The 10,573-nt window shown below is 34.5% G+C and overlaps 1 long non-coding RNA gene across 4 annotated transcripts; it reads left to right on the top strand.

The window, feature by feature from the left end:
* The first annotated feature begins 4,634 nt into the window (after positions 1–4,634).
* Positions 4,635–8,174, top strand: LOC107772351 (uncharacterized). Of its 4 annotated transcripts, none has more exons than XR_012698617.1 (4): positions 4,635–4,903; positions 6,663–7,524; positions 7,616–7,673; positions 7,779–8,174. It is a non-coding gene; the product is annotated as an uncharacterized LOC107772351 (long non-coding RNA). The 4 variants fall into 4 exon arrangements; XR_012698618.1 differs by having other exon boundaries at positions 4,639–4,903; positions 7,352–7,524; XR_001645046.2 differs by having other exon boundaries at positions 4,639–4,903; positions 7,315–7,524.
* Positions 8,175–10,573: the final 2,399 nt, after the last annotated feature.

Below are 10,573 nucleotides of genomic sequence, written 5' to 3'. Positions count from 1 at the left end.
TATGCCAAGCTCAGTCTTAAAACAACTAGACATGCTAAGAAGAAGGTTTTTACGGGAAGGAAACAATGAGACTCACAAATTTTTACTTGTTAGGTGGCCAAAAGTAACTCAACCAAAGTCTTATAGGGGATTGGTATATGAATCTTAGCCTTCACAATAAATGTATGCTATTGAAATGGCTATGAAGGTATGGAAAAACTGAAACAGGTTACTGGAATGAGATCATTGACGCTAAATATGGAATTCAGAATCCTTGGAGCCCCAAGAAAAGTTCAGCACATCATGAAGTGGGTTTATGGAAACACATCATCAGCTTTCAATATGATTTCTTTCAAAATACATCATTCAAAGTTGGTAATGGTGTTCATGTAAAATTTTGGCCATCCTTGTTCATAGTGGTTGGGGAATTCTCTCCAAACTACTATGTCAAGGGTTCAATACTGGTACAAACAATCTAAAAAATATGGCTTGGTAATACAATACTAAAGGATTTATACCTAGGTCTATACCTAATAACCTGCAGTCATGACTCAAATATTGCTCAAAATAGAGAGAACAACATTTGGAATCTTGTGTTTAGAAGAAATCTTCATGATTGGGAAATCAATGACTTACTTGCTCTCATAGCCACACTGGGAGATTTTATCACTGAAGATCAACAACCAGACATAATCATTTGAGGGAATTCAAAAGAAGGGATGTACACAGTCAAAGAGAGCTACAACCTTATCTGCTTACAGAATGGAATACTTGAGGATTGACCCTGGAAACATGTTTGGAGGACTAGAATGACACTCAAAGTAGCATGCCTCACATGGACTATCCTCATTGAAGTTGTTTTAACACAAGACAATCTTAGCAGAAGGAGCATTACTCTAGTCAACAGATGCTATATGTGTCAACAAAGATTAGAAAGTGTTAACTATTTGTTTCTCCGTTACTCAGTCACCGCTGATATTTGGAACTTCTTCCTATCCATTTTTGGTATAACTTGGATCATACCTTAAACCATCAATGAAGCCTATATTAGCTGGATAGTTTGGAGAGTTGACAAAGCCATCAAAAGAATATGGAGAATGATCCCAGCAGTCATATTTTGGATTGTTTGGAATGAAAGAAACGACAAATGTTTTGATGGAATATCAACTTCAACACATTCCCTAAAAGCTAGATGTTTAGTTAGTTTGTTCAGTTGGAACTTTCTTTCCCTTGTTAATAGCATTGACACTTTTTTGGATTTTGTTAGCTCCCTGGTTCCAACATAGGTACTCTTGTACTAGAGCTTACAATGTTTTTTGTCTTTTGTACGGAAGCTAACACAATTTATGTCTTTTCTAATTTGGCATCTTCGTGATGCCCTTTCAATGATATTATCTTATATCTTCAAAAAAAAATGGAAGATATGGTATTTTCAACTATCATTTGAGTACATATTGTTTGTGCTCCCATGGATAGATAATGTATCGTTTGGAAACCCTACAATATCCATTAGTGGATAGTTTGTTCCAGAATATATTTAAATAATATCCAGTAATTAGTAGGTGAACAGTAATAATTTACTAGCATCTATTTTTTTTCTCTGCCATTTCATGGCAAAACAAAGTTATGTGATATCATCTATATCTGATATGGCAGTCATTTACATGCATGTATTTCCCTTCGTTGCCATTTCATATCAGAACAAAGTTAATAAAAATGATGCTTTAAGAAGAAGCTTTTAACCTGAAAGTGCATAGCCACGTATCGTTTGGCCACTAATTGCTTTCTCTGGTTCATCACCTTTCTTCTACTCACTCATTCATATTCTTTAATCTTCAGCTCTTTGAACGTTGCAATTCTTGCTTGTGATTTCGGCGTTTTCTATAGCTGGTCCAAATTCTTTGAAAGGCAAGATAAAAATGAAATAGGGTTAGAATATGCAAAAGGACAGTGGCCTGCATTTCGACAACATCTGCAGTTCTTGTTTCTAATGTTCAGTTGTTCACCCTAATTCATGTGCCCTATTAGATGGTACAATTCCGCAATTGGTTTTGATGTTAGGATTTGAAGGTGAATTTAAAATACAGATGATTGTATGCCCGGAATGAGTGGTTACGATTTGGTCAAAAAGATTAAGGTACTCTTTTTTCTTTCTCTTCATTGTTCATTTAATTTCTTTCGATCGTTCAGTCCTTTGAGCTGCACGTTGAATTCTTAGTAGATTGGCTTGGTGGAAAAAGCTAACCCTTGGAGTTCATCTGACTGATAAATTTTGATTTGGGACGACAAGATGAGCATCATAGCTTTACCAAATAATTGTTAATGCTTTTCTGGTATGGGGATGAGCTAAACAAAAAATCGTTGATTTCCTCCAACCAGAATGCAATAGAGCACAAACAGTCAATGGATTGCTTGCTTTTCTCTTAATTTACAGTCTTTCTCCAGCTTCTTTAGCTGCGATGCTTCTGCTGCTATGTTTTGTTTCATCTTCTTTGTATCAGGTTGCACTCTGTGTTGTGGTAATTGTGTGTGTTATGCATTCTGGACTCCAGTGAGTATCGCTCTTCTATTGGCTTCAATCTTTTTCCCTTTGATTCTTCTCAATGATGATATGTCGACTTTCCAAAGTGCATCGTCTTATCTTGAATAGAAGCGCAGCAAGATTTGCTTTATCATTGTAGAGATGTCAGTTTCTCTGTTTAGAGTCATATTATCATCATTCATTTATGCAAGAATTGTTTTATTTATTCCATTCAGGTCCTCGCAATCATAGGTACTAATATTTTCTGCCTAATTTTGATTATTTACGTGTAGATATTGTAGAGTGTATATTTAATTTATTTCAGTTGTTTCTGTTTGTGATATGTGCCTTTATATTTGAACTTACATTATCATATAACCATGTTAAGTAATAGGAGTATTAAACATGTAAGATGAGTATAATTTAAATTCTGCTTTAATATTTTCTCAAGGCTTTTTCTAAGAGAAGTATTCAGGAAATAGAAAGCTGCAGCAATATCGGATAGGAATCATGTTAAAGATCAAACCTCAAAAAGTACATGCTAACACTAGTGCTAGGTGACGCGAATTATATTGTCTGACAAATTAAAAAGGACATGGTTGAAGCTTTCTATTTTCTATTAATAGATTTAGTGGAAACAAATGTACTATTTGGTGGAAGGGTAATTGTTTTCAGCAGTGATCTCTTGAATTTCTTATGATTGCCATGTGATTATTTTTGTTCAATCATCGCTGAGAAAGATCAATTCCGTTCATTTGTTTCTCTTCACTTAGATATTGGGCTCTTTTTTCCTGACGCCGTCCTTTATGTTAAGCTACAATCTTGAAACTTGGAACTTTCTTACAGATTCCATCTAATACATTTTAGCCTTTTTGTTTACAGTAACTTTGAATCCATTGCAATCTCCACTCTGATCTTCATTGTTTCTGAAATAAGAAAAGCTTAACCAAAGAAAAAAAGAAAGAGTAGAAGGGGTATGCAATACGAAAGAGTAAAAGGACCGAGTACATTGGTATATTGCACTTGCAGCGATTACCTCTTTTCAGTCTACTTCTTGAGGATTATAAAGCAATGGATGTTAATAAGCTAAGTTGGTTCCTGTTGGGTACTTTAGCGGTTGTTATGCTCTACAAAAGATTACACTTCTTTAAGAAGTTTCAGCTCATAATTATGATGAATGTTTTCCAGAAAGAACTAAGATCTTCTTCACCATATTTGGATCTTGTGATATGATATTTTGCATATGGGGCTCATTTATGTATTTACAGTGATTGAATACCTGCCTTGAGAATCATTTATTTGATGATTGAATTTCATTTTCATATTTGAAATGGTTCTCAATTAAGGATCTTTGCAAGTGAAAGGTCCTAACAAGGATTTATGCGATAAATGCTGCTCTATTTTGTATCCTTTCCACTAAAGAATGCATGGATTACTTTTAAAAGACATTTGCTTCCATTATAGTAGCTAAAACATTGATTTGCTACAGATCTAGCATAGTGTAATGATTCATGTTTCTTGACAACGCAGATTTCTTATCGGAACATTCATTTTTGCTGGTTGGAAAATCTCCACTTAATGAAGTTCGAGTAGGTGGAAACAAGGGTCTCATTAAGCTACTGGAAGATGCAAAAGTTAATCAATAGGCAGGAATCAGTATTTCTTCTGTTTGTGAGCCTGAAAAATGTCTCCCACTTGTCACGTATTCTAATTTTTCTTGAGTCTAGATTGCTGAACGAATATTATGATCTGAACTCCTATGAACAGATTTACAATATTCCAACTGGACTGGCTCAGTTACCTCAATAGTTCAACTGGTGAAAAACAGATCTGAAATTTGATTCCTTTTTTCTTTTGTCGTCTATCAAGCTCCCTAGGTAAGGTTATTATGTGTACTCTTTGTTCATTATACTGAATTGCTATTGTGGCTTTAACTGTATATAGCAGGGGTGAGCATAAAATCCAAAAAAAGTAATTTCGAATCGGATCGACTTAATTTGGTATTTCGATATCTGTTTATTTGGTATTTCATTATTTTGGTACGTTAATCAATATTGACTTTTCTATATTTTGATATACCGAAATATTGCAGGCCTCTATAATTCTATTTTCCAGCCTAATAAAACTAAGCCCAACACCCCAACTGCCCAACGCCCCAAGCCCCAACCTAGTATCAGTTTCCCTAATTCCCTTGGTCCTTTCCCTCATTTCTATTTCCTAAATTCTAACCCTAGGTTTCTCTCAAAATTCAAAAAGCAACAAGCCACAACTTCACATATGCCGATAGCCCGACACCAACAGCCACACCCTTCATTTCCGATCTGCTCCTAAACGACCTCGCCGGCGGCGACTGCTTGTTTCCTCATTTTTTACCTTCATTCTTCGATCTTAAGTCTTCAACAGGTTCACAACTTCTTCATTCTTCAATCTTTAGTTTTCATCATTGAATCAATTTAGCATTAATTTTTCGATCGTCTACTCCGGCGGAATAGTATTTTATAATGTTTCTGATTCTTTCTGGTTGGCCGGTGGTTTCGATTTTTTCATTCCATAGCAATAATACATTCAATGCTGTAATACACCAATATGTTAGGACTTTATCAGTAAGGAGATCCATACATTTTGAGTCTTAAAGGTTTCAACCGTTTCATACTCTCACAGTACTCTGTAGATATTCATTTGTGTTTGCAATCTGTGTTATCTGTGTTAGTTTGCCCAACCAATGCAAAAATTGTTCCATTTTTTTATTGAATTAAGATGCAATTGACATGTCTGCAGCTATGTTTAACTTCTCTTGATAGCTTATTTATAGTAGTCCAAACCAAATGCAGCCGTAGTCTGTAGATAATCATGCTATTTGTTCGTTTGTTCATCATTGAAATAGTCGACTGCTTGATTTGTTCGTTTGTTCTTATTTTCCTCTAGCGTTTCTAGTCTCAATTTGTGTTTGTATCTATTTTAATTTTGTATAGATGGCGGATGAAAGTAGAGTAAGCGATGCTGATTTAACTGAAAACTTACCTATTACTGAAGATAGCAATGCCAACATAATTGATACTCAAGATTCTAAGAAAAGAAAAGCCTTAGACTCTAGATCCATGGTTTTGAATCATTTTGATAAATTTGAGGAAAATGGGATCAGTGAAACGAGGTGTAGATATTATAAGCAATCTTATGTTCCTAATTCATCTAGGAATGGAACAACATGATTGGAAAATCATTTGACTAGATGCAAAGAATACCCACCTAACATTGATAAAGATAATACTCAAATAATCATATCCTTTCAATCTTTCCAAAAGGATAGAGGATCGCTCTAGAAATTTGATCAAGAAGTGGTTAGGATGGCTTTAATTGAGATGATAGTTATTGATGAATTACCATTTAACTTTGTAGAAAAAGAAGGCTTTATGAAGTTTATGAGAATAGCTCAACCACTATTTCGTTTTCCTTCTCGTAGAACAAGAACAAGGAAGGGAATGTTATGAAGTTTACGATGAATTGAAGCAAAATCTAAGAAGGTCTTTTAGAGAAGCACAACTAAAAATTTTCCTCACAACAGACACATGGACTTCATTGCAAAGAATAAATTATATGTGTTTGACAGCCCACTTCATTGATAGGGATTGAAAGTTGCAGAAAAGAATACTAAATTTTTGCCCTATCACTAGTCCAAAGGGTGAAGAGATGGTTAAAGCTATTTGTAATTGTTTGCTTGATTGGTAATTAGACAAGGTGTTCGCTATTACTGTGGACAATGCTTTTTCAAATGATGTCACAATCAAAGAATTGTCTAAAAAGTTAGATATGTGGAAAACTAATATGATGAGTGGTAAGCATCTTCATGTGAGATGCATGGCTCGCATACTTAATCTAATTGTGCAAGATGGTTTGAAAGAAATTGATGCTTCTGTCACACTGTTAGAAATACTGTGAGGTATGTGAGATCATCACCTGCAAGGACTTTAAAGTTTAAATAATGTTGTGCACATGTAAAGGTAGAATGTACCAAAATATTGTGTTTGGATTTTCCTACTAGGTGGAATTCCACCTATTTGATATTGCATGTTGGATACGACGCTAAACTTTGAAAAGGCCTTTGACAAGTTTCATCTTTTTGATGATGAATTTTCTACTTATATTTGTTCTCATCTTTGTGAAGACAGTAGTAGTGCAGGTCCTCTTGAATCTGATGATTAGGTGAATGTGAGGAATGTGATAAAGTTTCTTGCAAGATTTTACGAGGTCACCAAAAAAGTTTCAAGTTCACGTTATGTCACTTGTAATCACTTGTAATGCTCATTTTGAGGATGTATATGAACTTTATTGTCATTTGAAAATGTGTTTAACTAGTGAGGATGAGAATTTGAGAAAAATGGCTGAGCGGATGAGCATGAAAAGATGAATAAAATAATTTTTATTGCTTCCATCATGGATCCACGTAACAAGTTTGAATATGTTAGCCTTGCACTTGATGAACTTTTTGGGGAGGAAAAAGGGAAGAAAATAAAAGATGAGGGGTATGTTTATATGAATTCTTTGTTTGAAGAGTATCTAAAAAGGTATCAACAAGATCTTGTCCTTAATCTCCATCTAGATCTACTTCATATGATAACACATCTAATACATCTAGTGAGAGTGTTATAACTACATCATTAAGGATGAAGCTTTACTTGAAGAAACAAAAGGAAGACAATGGAAGTGGGGGTGCTAAATCGGAGTTGGATAAATACGTTAGTAAAGAACAAGAGCCTTATATGTTGATATCTTAAGTTGGTGAAAAATACATGCTCCTAGATTTTCTATTCTTTCAGAGCTGGCTCGTGATGTGTTAGCCATTCCAATTTCTAGTGTGGTGTCGGAATGTGCGTTTAGCACCAGTGGCCGTATTCTTGATTCATTTAAGAGTTCATTGACTCCTAAATGCGTGCAAGCTTTTGTTTGTGTTCAAGATTGGCTTACAGAAGAGAAGAATCCTATTAGTGTTGAAGAAGAGTGGGAGTATCTCGAGGAACTCGAACTTGGTAAGCTTTAATATTTTATTTGTATTTTAGTTCAAAATAATATATTCCACTTGTTTATGTTGTATGACATATTTGGTCGAATTATCTTTAGATATGGAAAATAATGGAAGCACTACTAGCATTGTTGATGTATTGTTGCAACTTGAGTAGTAAGTTTAATACTCTATTTGTTTGGTGATATACTTTTGTAGTTGTGTTCTTTTATCATCAAAAAATTATATTCTAACTTATAATTTTATCTTAATTTTTGTTAGGTTCAAGTTCAATCATGCACCGTGCTCCTAAAGTGCGCTCACATATTTGGGAACATTTTGAGGAGGTAGGAGTTGACGAAGAAGTTCGCAAAGTAGAGTGCAAGCACTGTGGTCGAGTCTTTAATGTTCATCAAAAGAGGGATGACACATGATTTAAGGAAGCATATCAAGAGTTGTCTTGAGCGTCTTCCAGAAATTCGTATTAAGTTGATTTGAGATAATTTGTATTATTTTGAATTTGTTAAGACTTATTTAAGCTTAATGTGTTAGTTTATTAGACAATTTGCTCTTATTGGCGGTAGTAAGCATTAGCACTTGACTACGTTGTTGGCTTGTGCCTATTCTTGAGCAACTCTCCTGTATTTTCGAGTCTTGAGTCTTACCGCTGCTTTGTTCACAATGACTTGGTAATTGGTATGATATTGAAACTATACCGGATCAAATACGAAAATATCAAACCGTACCGAACTACTTTGATATGGTATTTGATATGCACAATTGATATATCGAAGTATCGAACCATAATTAATAAATATCGTATTAGAGTACCGAATGCCCACCCCTATTTGTGTCTTGTGGTATTTGGCACTTGACAGTGGTATGTTGTATTGTTAACTGCCTTGTTGGCTTATCCTGCCGTATACACGCAGGGGTGAGGCCAAACTTAAGTTAGGGAGGTCGATTGACAACTCTTTGTCGGAAAATTATACTGCGTGTATAAGTAAAATATTAAGTTTTAGAGGCACATAATATATATTGAACACATTTTATCGAATTTTTTTATTTACTTATTTCAAGTTTGAACACCCTTCGTCAAATTTCTGAGTGTATACACGTTTTGCATTTTGATTATGGTTGCAACATATCTCTTGGCCATCAGCTGCTTACTAAGGTTTCCTCTTTGTGTCAGAATTTATTTAGAATGACTACTCCAAGATGCCATTTCACAGTGTTGCACGTGCAACTCTAATTAATTGTTATTATTATTCTTATTGTATTAGTATTAGTATCAGTATGTTATGTTGTCTGTATCTCATTTGGCATGCATCTATAATATGTTCTATGCTATTTTATACTGGAACAAAGTTAATTAAAAATAAGAGATTTTTACCTAATTATATTAAATTATGAACTTATTTACCCATAGTAGAGAGGTTATCATTTAATTATATTTTTATATACAGTGTACCATTTATATATAAATAGTGATAAATAAGTATTCCTTAATTATAATGTCACGATCCAAAATCCAACTAGTCGTGATGACACCTAACCCAACTCGCTAGATAAACTAACTTTCAATTATCCAATTTCAATAACAATTATTAAAGCAATTTAAGTAAATAAAGATCTTAATTTTTATACATTTCCCAAGAACTGGTAGTACAAATCATGAGCTTATAAGAATAGAGCATACAAAGCTGGTATGAAGTAAATACATCATCTGTTTGAAAAGTACATAACAGAGTTTTATGAATCTAAGGCTACCATGAACAAGAGGCAGCAACAACCGATTTAGATCCATCTCCCAACGAACGCAGCAACATTAGCGGCCAATATCTGCACGCAAGGTGTAGAAGTGCACTATGAGTACAACCGACTCCATGTACCTAATAAGTAACAAACCTAATCTTAGGTTGAAAGTAGTGACGAGCTTGAAACAAGGTCGGGTCCAAAACCAATAGTCCATAACAACGTAAAGCAAATAATACAAGAAGTAACTCAGAGAAAAAAATGCTCAGCTTAATCATGATTTCTGAAAATAGTTCTGCCTTTCAAGTACATCAATAAAAACTCAAATCGTTTACCAGAGTTGCCAAGAATGAATAAGTTTGAAAATAATAATTTTCCCAAAAATCATTTTAATAATAAATAAGATATTTCGTTTTCTTTCCAGATAACCAGTGTAAAACAAATGTATCACTATGCCCATCTGTCAACATATGTGAGAAATCATGAATGATGTGATACCGTACAGCATGAGAAAAATACATCTCTATGTATGTATGTCATGTGTGCATGTCAATACAATGTATCTCAGAGATGAACTCATGTACTCACACTCTTAGAGTACTCAATCTCACTGTTTCTCACTTTTCACTCATCATGCTCAACCACTCGGTACTGTATATGGCCCATACGGCCCAGGAAAATCCATCCCGGAACATATACAACACTGACTATAAGTCACCCAGTACCGAGGGAAAAGGGCAATCCAACCCTGTGGAGAAATCCATCTCCAGGTAGTAAGTACTTCGGACAAATCTATGTCCAGGGAAATCCATCCCTCAATAGTATCATCCACGCTCATTGGGGGTGTACAGACTCTGGAGGGGCTCCTTCAGCCCATGCGCTATAAATCGCACGGACAACTCAAGTGATGCACGGACAACTCACGTACTATAGTAAAGCCTATAAGGCCTGCTGCAGGCGGGCAACCCCGATCCACATAATAATAATAATAATAATAATAATAATAATAATAATAATAATAATAATAATAATAATAATAATAATAATAATAATAATAATAATAATAATAATAATAATAATAATAATAATAATATATAAAGCCAATATGTCCTGCTATAGGCGGGCAGCCCCGATCCACATAATAATATCCTCACAGTCACGCTCTCGGCTTCCCTCAGTCATCAATCTCTCCAGTCTCTCTCTCATGGGCTCACAATGTCATGAAAATAGCCTAAAATGATGATATGATGTATCAATAAATAACAGAGACTCAGATATGATATGCAATGAAATGAATATGAGTGAGTATGAAATTTCATTTT

This window comes from Nicotiana tabacum, chromosome 14 (assembly GCF_000715075.1).
Source record: "Nicotiana tabacum cultivar K326 chromosome 14, ASM71507v2, whole genome shotgun sequence".
In the NCBI taxonomy this organism is placed as follows: domain Eukaryota; kingdom Viridiplantae; phylum Streptophyta; class Magnoliopsida; order Solanales; family Solanaceae; genus Nicotiana; species Nicotiana tabacum.
Note: the sequence above shows the minus strand (reverse complement) of the source record. Positions and strands in the feature narration are given on the sequence as shown.